Consider the following 12,597-nt stretch of genomic DNA (forward strand, 5'->3'; position numbering starts at 1 on the left):
AGTAGGGTTGAAGTGTGGAGCGGACCTTGCGAAGCCACGGACCCAAATTGTCAACAAGGAACTGTACGAACTGGTGGTGGCTCCACAATGGCTTGGGCCGTGTTTACATGGAATGGATAGTCTCCTCTGGTCCACCTGAACCGATCATTGACTGTAAATGTTTATGTTCGGTATTTGTTCCGAAAAACAAATGGCTCAAATGGCTCTAAGCACTATGGGACTTTACATCGGAGGTCATCAGTCCCCTAGACTTAGAACTACTTAAACCTAACCTAAGGACATCACACACATCCATGCCTGAGGCAGGATTCGAACCTGCGACCGTAGCGGTCGCGCGATTCCAGACTGAAACGCCTAGAACCGCTCGGCCACTCCAGCCGGCTAAATCCCACGTCACTCCTGCTCCATTTTCGAACTGCAAATGGAAAGAACAAGTCGGCAAGCAGCTCCAGATTCTCTGATTTTCTTCTTTATGGTCATTTCATGACATATGTGGCAGGACGTCTCTTGGCCTCAAAGTAAGCTCCTATGATGCTGAACGTCCCTCCTACAGCTGCAGTATGAAGAGCGCCTCCGTAACCGCAACGCTCTCTCGCTAATTAAACGAACCGGTGACGAAACGCGCCACTCTTCTTTGGACCTACATTCCTTCCCGGCGAGGGTACCACATCGCCGAACGATATTCAGTAATTGCTAGGGTGAATTACTTTTACTTATGATTCTTCCAATAATTTCCGGAAGCGAAGTAGATTAGAGTGTAATATCCCTTCGACAACAAGGTAATTAGAGACGCAGCAAAACCTTGGATTAAGGAAGAACAGGAAAGGGAATCGGCAATGTTATTTTCAAATTAACGAACCTAGCATTTGTCTTAAGCGATTCAAGGAAATTACGGAAATTCTAAATGTGGACGACCGGATGTGAATTTAAACCGTAGTCCTCCCGAATGTGAGTCCAGCGTGCTAACCACGACGCCACCTCCGTCGGTAATGAATCCCAGCCCGGCATGTGGTTTTCCTATAGCTAATCTTACGTGGTCGCTCCGGATGAGCACCACTAGATCATTACGGGTATTACTGTTTCCAGTGATTTGTCACCGATAGTGTAATCGAACAGTAACTGATCTTCCTACCAATTTATGTCCATTATGTCACATTTATTTGTGTCGAGGGTCAAGTTGCAATCCTTGAATCCACCGTTGATCACGTTCAGGTGTTCGATACTTTCCTCTGCCCAATAACACTGGGCGCGAACAGCTTCACGGAGACTCCTACGTTATCCATAACCTTGTAATCTGCTCGGTACGCAACAATGCGGAGCTATGTCGAAAGCCTCAGCGTTTGTCAACAAGGCTTATCCTTTGTTGCAATCTGTGCTGAAGCTCTCGTTGCTTTCGTAGTAGTCTTCTGTCAAGGACACCATCACTCACAGCATACTTCAGCCCGTAGCTACAGGGACTGTCAAAAAGTATAGAAACACCGCGAAAACGCGTGCTTGAACATAAATAGATGCTAGCCAAGCTTGCAAGTTGCGCTATTGAGTTGGAGCACGAGTGGAACCTGTGCAATATCCTCAATACGTTGCTGGTGTCAGTCGCGGTCCGAATAGTGCTCTGTGCAGTTGTGAGTGCATTATGTGGGAGTTAAGTAAATTCGAACGTGGGAATTATTGGTGTTCATATGGTACGTACTTCCATAATCAAGGTAGCCAAAGTATTTGGTATTTCAATTGGTATAGTATTGAAGACTTGTACGCGCACAGGGAAAGCGGAAAAACGTCGTCCGTTAAGTCACAACGCGGACGAAAGTGTGTGTTGAGCGATCGTGACAGACGGTCATTGAAGAGGATTGTGACAATAAATAAGAGAGCGAGAGATGCAAAAGTTCCCGTCAGTACTAAAACAACGGGAAGGAAGCACCATGAACGGGGAATCACAGGCCGAACTAGAACTCCATCAGTGTTGCAAATGCCCGTACCAAGAAAACGTGGTGCTAAAGCTATATAACTCGGTCTGTGGAGTAATGGGAAACTCATTTGGTCGGATCAGTCTTGCTTCACACTCTTTCCAATTTCTGGCCGAGTTTACGTCCCAAGAATGAAACATGGCAGGGGTTCGGTGATGATTTGGGTAGTCGTGGTATTTCATGAGCCCCATGATTACTCTGCAAGATCGCGTTACTACCGAGGATTATCAGACCATTTTTGCTGATGAGATCCATTCCATATGATGATGTTTGTTCCGGAATGTTGTTACTGTATTCTAAAGCGACAGGGCCGTTGTTCAGACGGCGCGCATCGTTCAGGACTGGTTTTATGAGCACGAGGATGAGCTGTCGCATCTCTCCTGGCCACAACAGTCACCAGATCTCAGTACTGTTGAGCGTCTGTGGTCTACTTTGGAGAGACGAGTGCGTGATCGCTATCCACCTCCGTGACTGTTGCCTGAAGTTGCCATTATTTTGCAGGAAGAATGGCGTAAGAGTCCCTGAAAACAATACATGACCTACATTTATCCATTCCGATACTGCTGGAAGCTGTTTTGAAATCCACCCGTTTTCCTGCACAGTGTTAGGCATGGTAATGACTTGCATTTTTCGTGTTTCCATAACCCCACCCCCGTATTTAATATGCGTTGTATAATACTAGTGAATGTCTGGCACTCACTCTCCACGTCATCATTTCCAGACATGGATGTTTGATGCTTGCTGCTCAAGTAATCAGCATTCTCTTTCCAGTTGCTTTTGCTAGTGAGAAATGTTTTCCGACATTTCTAAACTTTCCTTTCATTGCTTGCAGTTACTGGTTTATCAGCGTCGTGGTTACTCGTACCTCCTCTTTGTCAGAATTTTTAGCATATTTCAGCCCCGTCAGCAACTGTGATAGACTAATATTTTGAGGAATCAGCCTTAGTCGCACAAATTTTCTGGTCTTTACCAGGTTTTGGCTAAATTAATCTAGCCTTCTTCAGAAGCATAAAATTACTATAACATGCCAGAGTAAGGCACATTCAACATTAAAATTAAAACCTATAGTATCGTGGTACCATGTCGAGTAAAATTACTTAGCTGAAGTCCAGCCCCAGCGTCTCTTCACCAGGCGGTCGATTGGCAGCGGCAACTAACGCTGGCACTCACTGTTGCACGCGGAATTACACTGAGCACATAGCAACTCGTGCGTTAAGTAGTTTTATTCGACATGGTATTAATTTTAATGTTGATTGTGCCTTACTCTGGCATGTTATAGTAATTTTATGCTTCTGAAGAAGGCTAGATTAACTTAGCCGAAGCCTGGTAAAGACCAGAAAATTTGTGCAACTGAGGCTGATTCCTCAAAATATTATTCCTCTATGTCAGCTTAATCAAAAACGTCAGGACCGTTTGTCGTCAGATCTAACTGCCTCTAACTGGTAGGTATACAGGGTGAACCAGAGCTTCACCTACTTCAGGGATAACGACTGAGTATTTTGGTATAAGGGACCCAAGACCCGCTAGAGAGTAATAATGTCACTATTGTTTATTATGTTTGTTACCGCAATTAGCCTTGTTTCTGTGATACGCTGTGCCACTGTTCCGTTGCATTTATCGAGACCATACACGAGCTGCTCCTCCGTCAGTTCTTCTTCAGTAAACCCACCTGTACAGCTGTATAGTACAGCTAACGTACAACTAACAATGTCGGACAAACAAATGCAAGACACAACAGAGCAGCACTGAATACTACCTTGAAGGCGAAGAATAAAATGGCTACTACTGTTATCAACAGCAGACACCCTGGGAGAATGGAAACAAGACATATAGCGCATGCAGTTCACATTTGCACTGTGTGTTGTGTTGTGGTCTTCAGTCCTCAGACTGGTTTGATGCAGCTCTCCATGCTACTCTATCCTGTGCAAGCTTCTTCATCTCCCAGTACCTACTGCAACCTACATCCTTCTGAATCTGCTTAGTGTATTCATCTCTTGGTCTCCCTCTACGATTTTTACCCTCCACGCTGCCCTCAAATGCTAAATTTGTGATCCCTTGATGCCTCAAAACATGTCCTACCAACCGATCCCTTCTTCTAGTCAAGTTGTGCCACAAACTTCTCTTCTCCCCAATCATTTTCAATACCTCCTCATTAGTTACGTGATCTACCCACTTTATCTTCAGCATTCTTCTGTAGCACCACATTTCGATAGCTTCTATTCTCTTCTTGTCCATACTAGTTATCGTCCATGTTTCACTTCCATACATGGCTACACTCCATACAAATAATTTCCTTACACTTAAATCTATACTCGATGTTAACAAATTTCTCTTCTTCAGAAACGATTTCCTTGCCATTGCCAGTCTACATTTTATATCCTCTCTACTTCGACCATCATCAGTTATTTTACTCCCTAAATAGCAAAACTCCTTTACTACTTTAAGTGTCTCATTTCCTAATCTAATTCCCTCAGCATCACCCGATTTAATTTGACTACATTCCATTATCCTCATTTCGCTTTTGTTGATGTTCATCTTATATCCTCCTTTCAAGACACTGTCCATTCCGTTCAACTGCTCTTCCAAGTCCTTTGCTGTCTCTGACAGAATTACAATGTCATCGGCGAACCTCAAAGTTTTTACTTCTTCTCCATGAATTTTAATACCTACTCCGAATTTTTCTTTTGTTTCCTTTACTGCTTGCTCAATATACAGATTGAATAACATCGGGGAGAGGCTACAACCCTGTCTCACTCCCTTCCCAACCACTGCTTCCCTTTCATGCCCCTCGACTCTTATAACTGCCATCTGGTTTCTGTACAAATTGTAAATAGCCTTTCGCTCCCTGTATTTTACTCCTGCCACCTTTAGAATGTGAAAGAGAGTATTCCAGTCAACATTGTCAAAAGCTTTCTCTAAGTCTACAAATGCTAGAAACGACATTTGCACTAACGTACACTATTTTCACTGCAGTACAGATACAAAACTAATTGGGGCAAGAAACCAAACGAAACACAATAACTCTGTAACGAGCCGCCCGAGACGGTGGGTCTCTGATATCGAAATACTCAGAAGATGCCCTTGAGTAACCTCTGAAAATCTGTAGGTGGAGTTCTGGTTCACCCTGTATATTGAAGCGGAAACTGTTTCAGTTACTAGCAAAAGTCCGCGCGGCATTAGCCGAGCGGTCTCAGGCGCTGCAGTCATGGACTGTGCTGCTGGTCCCGGCGGATGTTCGTGTCCTCCCTCGGGCTTGGGTGTTTGTGTTTGTCCTTAGGATAACTTAGGTTAAGTAGTGTGTAAGCTTAGGGACTGATGACCTTAGCAGTTAAGTCCCATAAGATTTCACACACATTTGAACATTTGAACTAGCAAAAGAAGATATACAATCGTTTTACCTCTGCTGTATTAGATTCACAGAAACGAAATTAATGGAATAAACGGGGATAAAATCAGTGAAATTCTGTAACACGAAATAATATCAGAGAAGTACTGTTACGGAATCCGAAGGCAGCAATGTAATGCCACGACAAGTGAATATTTGTACAAGTCTGGGACTGTAACTCTGATCTGCTGTTCATCTCGAATAGTCACATTGACCAACTTGGCCATCGGAGCATGCCGTAAAGACGGGACGGACCCAAACATTCGTTCTCACATATTTTTTCTTCCCATTTTGTTAGTGTACCTCTGTTCATTGTGTAATATGTGCATGCTATTTACATTTAAGCTTTCTTCTTCCTCACAGAAATTTGTAAGGGCAAAAAGGGGAAAAAATCGTTCACTAGAACAAACTTCAGTAGCAGACTACATGCTCCTGACGATTCTGGCACTGTGCTGAAACAAGTGTAGGCATAAGAACATAGGCATAATGGTCCGATACCAATCACAGCAATAACATAAAGTTTCTTAAAATTGCTTGTGGTTGGTTGTGTTCTACCTTGGCATTACTTGATCTTACAAATGCTTAAACTGAAACTAACACCTCATAAACCTTAAAACAACAATCATGTACTGATGCTTAAGAGAATTTTCAATTTCTGCCACCATTCTTTGTCAGTTCTTTCGTACATAGGTAACTGAGATTCTTGATTCCTGTAAAGAGTGTGGGGTCTTATTTATATTCCTCACCACACTGATTACTGCTGCGTATGTGAAACGCAGTATGAACTTTTCGTTTTAAGGTAACGCAGAAGGAGACTGGAAGACCTACCTTTCTCCACTGGTGTTAAACGTAGCGCCTCTTGCTCCTCAGCGACCGCAAACGAACTGAAATTCAAATAAAAAGCTTTGTTAATTTTGTGTTATCAGCAGGAGATAATGTTCACAATTATTGCTAAATACTATTCAACTAATGGACTTCTTTATACCACTAACGATGGAAAATTTAGGCATGTAGTAGACGCTTAAGTATCAGAAAATTTGTATTTCTATGATTAGATGGCAACGAAATGTCAGTGAGTGCGTGCAGCGGTTATCGTTTTCTACATGCAATTTACAAAACAATTATCCCCATTCATATCTGTCACATCATCGATTCAACTGCATATTTACACAATGTATTTGATACAGCGAACGCCACACATTTACTCTCATACTGGCTTCAATATTTTGCTCACAACAGACGTACAAATATTCTCACAGGACCATTCAGTTTCTCTCCGTCGAATGTAAGAATGCCAGGATTCTTCTTTTCATTACCTAAAGACCAAATTCCGTGGCAACGAAACTACGTTCTAAGCTACCATTTTTTAAGTGGAGCCGTTTAAGGTGGTCTAAAAAGATTCGAGAACTGAAAAGAAATATTCTCAGTAAACCTAAAAAGAAAGAAATTTCGTAAAGTAATGGTTCAAATGGCTCTGAGCACTATGGGACTTAACTTCTAAGGTCATCAGTCCCCTAGAACTTAGAACTACTTAAACCTAACTAACCTAAGGACATCACACACATCCATGCCCGAGGCAGGATTCGAACCTGCGACCGTAGCGGTCGCGCGGTTCCAGACTGTAGCGCCTAGAACCGCTCGGCCACTCCGGCCGGCCGTAAAGTAATGGCTTCCTACAGGACATGAGAAGTATTAAGAGTCAAAAGTTCTCTCTTAATTTTTAAAAGACATCATTCATACTTTTAGTAGTGTGTACTGCGTGCTTCTGGATTAAAATTCTAAAATGGAGCTAGAGATGAGAATCTGAGCTGGCCTTATGCTGACCTGCATTCTTCGCGCCCATAACTTCCGCCTGGCACTAAAATACCAACAGCGTGACCTTATCTTATCTTCCACTTTTCTCAATGTGCCACTATCCGAGTTATGCTTCATGTCAACAAGAAGGAGGGAGAGAGAGAGAGAGAGAGAGAGAGAGAGAGAGAGAGAGAGAGAGAGAGCGAAAGAGAGAGAGGGAGAGAGTACTTGGAAAACTACATGCGGACAAGAAATCAGTAGCGATTCGTCACTATTGATTGATAAAGTTCTCATTACAGGCTCTCAACATTAACGTATCTCTGGCAAGTTTAAGTGTTTCTTCCTAGAACACCGAAATGATTAAACACTTGAGACAATCGCCATTTAGATAAATGTCAGGTAAGATCCTTATCCCACAAACAAAATGCAGAAATAGCCACATAAAATAAACACACTCTGCAAAGCTTACGACATACAAGTAAGTATATATTTTCCTGTCTTTCTTACTGCTGTTGGCTGACGTACCATGGTGTCTGACTACGGGTCATACATAAACCGCAACGGGTTCGGAATCGCGACTGTGTACACGGAACGAATGGGATTCCTTGCATATTTTTGGAAATCTTTTCTTTGGCGCATGGAGCCAAGTAGATTTATTGGTAGTTGAGTTCGTCTAGGATCGGTCCATCGGCAGTTTTCCCCAGCTACAAACCGTGTTCTACGACGTCCGGATTTCCACTGTTTTAGTCCAACTTTATCTATATGTGCTAGACCGCCGTGCTCTCTACTCGTATTTCGCATAACGCATTCCCTTACTTTTCCAAAATCTTATCTTTTTTTTAAAAAGAAACTAATCCAATTTCCCAGTGGCCTCCTGTTCTAGGAACAGCAATGTATCTGCGACTTTTTCAGTTTGCGCAAAACTGAAGCGAATTTAACTGATCTCCCAACCTTCCACAACGCAATAACGTAAATAGCTTCTAGATTCGGGTTAAGCATTATCCATCTTTATGGTCGGAAATATCGGATAGCCCCCGCTTCCAATTAGTGATGTCTGCCTAACGTGCCATTCTTAATTCCCGCAGCTTCTAGCGCTTCATCCCTTCTAGTAACATCAACATTTCTAAGATTACCTCGCTAGTTGTATGTTATTGCATTCATATTGGTACTATCGACAAACATCAGTGAAATCGCTATGAAACCGTTTCTTTTTTAAGTCGTCAGTCCTGTATGCCATTCCCCATCTCTTTCCATTTTATTCCAATCTTTCCATCGACACACAACTACTACAGTGAGTTCCCTATAATTCTATAGAGCCTCATCTCAACCGCTTCGATTCTCTTCTTTTCTGGTTTTCTTAGTCTATGATTCACATCACTCTTATGTAGCACTCCAAACGTAAAACCTCAGAAATTTCCTCCTCAAATGAGGATACTGTTAAACTTTTTTTGGCGAAGTGTGTCCTCTTTGCCTGTGCTAGTATGCGTCTTTCGTATTCCCTGCGCAATTTAGCTTCCAATGTGACAGAATTCTTCACTTAGTTTACTTCGTTCAAATGGCTCTGAGCACTATGGGACTCAACTGCTGTGGTCATCAGTCCCCTAGACTTAGATCTACTTAAACCTAACTAACCTAAGGAAATCGCACACATCCATGCCCGAGGCAGGATTCGAACCTGCGACCGTAGCAGCAGCGTGGTTTCGGACTGAAGTGCCTAGAACCGCTCGGCCACAGCGGCCGGCAAAGTTTGAATATTACAAACTTCCTCCAGCTCAGGCAAATGAAGCAAATCGGGTGTTTTCTTTTTGCATTAGATATAGTTTGCGGTGATCTTTAAGGGGTGTATGGCGGCACTATTTAGTTCATAGAGGGTGCCAGCGAAAAACCGAGAAAAGCGTTTTTCACCGTTTCTTCGTCGTCAGCAGTGGATAACCGAATAAATGACTACTGAAAACTGCTAAAATTTTAACAGCATGTTTTCTAGGCATTTATCTAGAAGTGCGATATACCGTTTTCAAAAATCTTTATCTGTTATTGAGAAACACTCCAAAAATGTGGTTTCTGGGTACCAAAATCAAGCCGCGGATTCCCAGACACTTATGCACAGCAAATGGTTGTTCTATTTTCTGTTGCTGTTGATATTACCTGCTATACATCAGGACAGAAATGCTTACCTTCTTTCCATGTCACTTCACTGACTGCTCCTTTGCATTTCTCTTTTCAGATTTTCTAGCTTCACTACCACGTCCAAACTTCTGAAATTCCACGCACCGACTCATATAATGTGACCCTCACGACGGCATTCAAGTGTTTTTTTCTTGTGGTCACCTTCCCCATGGCAATCCCCTCTAGGAAATCGAAATGGGGTACTAATCCGAAATATTTTTCTAATGGATGGATTATGATACTCTTTCCAGTTTACACATATTCTTTGGATTCACTTTATTTGTCCTTAACACAATGGTTTCCTTTGTCTTTTGAATCCTCATACCGTTGATCATTGCTGACTCTTCCGCGTTCCCACTCCAAGCGTAAGAGGGTGCCCTGAATCTCCAGCCGCTCATCCGCTCTCTTTGATAAGGGCTTATACCGGAAGTCTTCGGCCCCCCTTGCTAATTGTTTTCCGTATTTAAGCAGTGGCTGAAATCGAATGTGAGACCCGGGGCGTTTTGATTAGTAGTCAAAGACACTACCCATGGAGCACGGTGTCCGTTAAATATTAAAGGAAACTGTATTACTAACCCCAGTTTGCAGAATTCATGTAGGAAATACTATGGTTGGGGGTGAAATGACACAAATTTTTGGAAGGGTATGTGAGGAATTTAGAAATTGTTGTACATGGGCACTGCGAATTCGATAGCTCGCGTATAAGAACAACAAATCTCTATGCAAGGGAAAAGTTTGAAGGATAAGTGATTCTTGGAACACTTTTGTACCCGTCGATGGTGGGGTATGCGACGTCTAAAACCACATGAGGTGATGCTCATCGCTTGCCAATTGGACAGTGTTCAAGCATGTGACGAAGGTAACTCGGGTGGGGGATGTTAACGTGGAATTAAACGGAGCAAGTACGTACGTATCCCATCGTCTCTCACAGGAGAATGTTACAGATAACTACTGCTCAGTCAAGTGCATCTCTTTGGTCTCCTACAAAACCCCGCAGACAATGCATCAACCCGTCGCTTCTGAGTCGTATCGCAATGGTTGAAGGAAATCTCTACGGGTGTGAGAGTACTCCTGTGGTTCCTCAGGTCACCTGACCACAATCATATTGAGCCACCAGTGCACATGTGACGCTGGCAGACGTCACAGCAAATACATTACGTACCCGGACGTAAACGTCGCTTTTAGCACTTGCAACAAATCTGGCACAGGCGACGAACAAACAGGCTGGCGTTAAGCAGGGCGGTAAGCTGTTTACGACTGCGCCGGCGGTCTCGATACATACGCCAAGAGCATCATCGGGCGAAAACACATCTCAAGGTGGACCAGAGTCAACAGCATAAACAAATTCACAGACGGAGGCTAGTGGTGACAGGAACTTTGATAAGGAAGTTCTGTGCCTTGTCACAATGAAACACGATAAATAAATCATATGCGAGGTCTGACCGAAACAAAAAGGATTGCTCGCTTTAGAAAGGAACTAAATTGTTGGACATTAAAACTGCTTCACCAACTAGTTCAGAAAATAAAGAAATTTTACTTATTGCCCTTGTACAGTTCAAATGATTTAAATGGCTCTGAGCACTGTGGGACTTAACATCTGAGGTCACCAGTCCCCCTAGAACTTACAAGGGAACCTCCCCATCGCACCCCCCTCAGATTTAATTATAAGTTGGCACAGTGGATAGGCCTTGAAAACTGAACACAGATCAATCGAGAAAACAGGAAGAAGTTGTGTGGAACTATGAAAAAATAAGCAAAATATACAAACTGGGTAGTCCATGCGCAACATATGCAACAATAAGGTAATAGTGAGCTCTGGAGAGTGGTGGTCCCGTGGTTAGCGTGAGCAGCTGCGGGACGAGAGGTCCTTGGTTCAAGTCTTCCCTCGAGTGAAAACTTTTAATTTTTTATTTACAGTTTATGTCACAAACTCTTTATGTTTTCATCACTTTTTTGGGAGTGATTATCACATTCACAAGAAAACCTAAATCGGTCAAGGTAGAAGAATCTTTTTACCCATTCGCCAAGTGTACAGGTTAGGTGGGTCGACAACAAATTCCTGTCATGTGACGCACATGCCGTCACCTGTGTCGTATAGAATATATCAGACGTGTTTTCCTGTGGAGGAATCGGTTGACCTATGACCTTGCGATCAAATGTTTTCGGTTCCCATTGAAGAGGCACGTCCTTTCGTCTACTAATCGCACGGTTTTGCGGTGCGGTCGCAAAACACAGACACTAAACTTATTACAGTGAACAGAGACGTCAATGAACGAACGGACAGATCATAACTATGGGAAAATAAAGAAAATAAAATTTTCACTCCAAGGAAGACTTGAACCAAGGACCTCTCGTTCTACAGCTGCTCACGCTGACCACGGGACAACGCTCTCCAGATCTCACTATCTCCTTGATGTTGCATATGTTGCGCATGGACTACTCAGATTGTTTATTGTGCTTATTTTTTCATAGTTCCACACAACTTCTTCCTGTTTTCTCGATTGATCTGTGTTCAGTTTTTCAAGGCCTATCCACTGTGCCAACTTATAACTAAATCTGAGGGGGGAGCGATGGGGAGGTTCCCTTGTTAGAACTACTTAAACCTAACTAACCTAAGGACATCACACACATCCATGCCCGAGGCAGGATTCGATCCTGCGACCGTAGCGGTCGCGCGGTTCCAGACTGAAGTGCCTAGAACCGCTCGGCCACATCGGCCGGCCCTTGTACAATGTGGTACGAAAAAACGTGTAAGGGGCAGCCAGATGAAAACGAGACGGGCTATATAACGAGCACGGCGTGGACTTTGGTAACGCAGGTACTTTTGTATATGGTAGTACCCTCTATTGGGAATCAGGGAGGAACAGGGAGAACTTTCACTGCTGTGCCATTTGTCTGTTAGACGTGCTTGACGTGAGGTCAGCCAGTCGTGTGCGCGTCCGACTTCACTGTGGATGCCGGGATAGACGAAGAACGAGGTGTAGTGCGGTTTCTGGCTACGGAAGGAGTGCAGGTAGCGAAATTCATACCCAAATGTCTGCTGTGTATGGCGAACTCAGTATGTATGCATGGAATAAACGATTTGGAGAAGGTCAGGTCTGATTAAAAGACAGCAGCCGGGCAGGACAGGCGCATCGCGTCATCACTCCTTCTGCCATTGCTGCTGTAGATGCCGCTGTCGGAAATGACAGGGGGCGGACGGTGGAAGACATTCGCCATCTGGAGGTCTTGAAAATCTGTGCGCAGCGGGTTCCCCACAGCCTGACGTAGGAGCAGAAGTTGAACAGA

General features: G+C 43.5%; 1 protein-coding gene across 1 annotated transcript in view; it reads right to left on the reverse strand.

Moving 5' to 3' along the window:
- LOC126236100 (sialin) overlaps positions 1–12,597 on the reverse strand; it is a 415,633-nt gene that overhangs the window by 259,956 nt on the left and 143,080 nt on the right. The window contains exon 2 of the mRNA XM_049945170.1: positions 6,178–6,233. The gene's annotated coding sequence lies outside the window, so the exon portion shown is untranslated. The remainder of the gene's footprint in view (positions 1–6,177; positions 6,234–12,597) is intronic.

Source organism: Schistocerca nitens, chromosome 2 (assembly GCF_023898315.1).
Source record: "Schistocerca nitens isolate TAMUIC-IGC-003100 chromosome 2, iqSchNite1.1, whole genome shotgun sequence".
NCBI classification, from domain to species: domain Eukaryota; kingdom Metazoa; phylum Arthropoda; class Insecta; order Orthoptera; family Acrididae; genus Schistocerca; species Schistocerca nitens.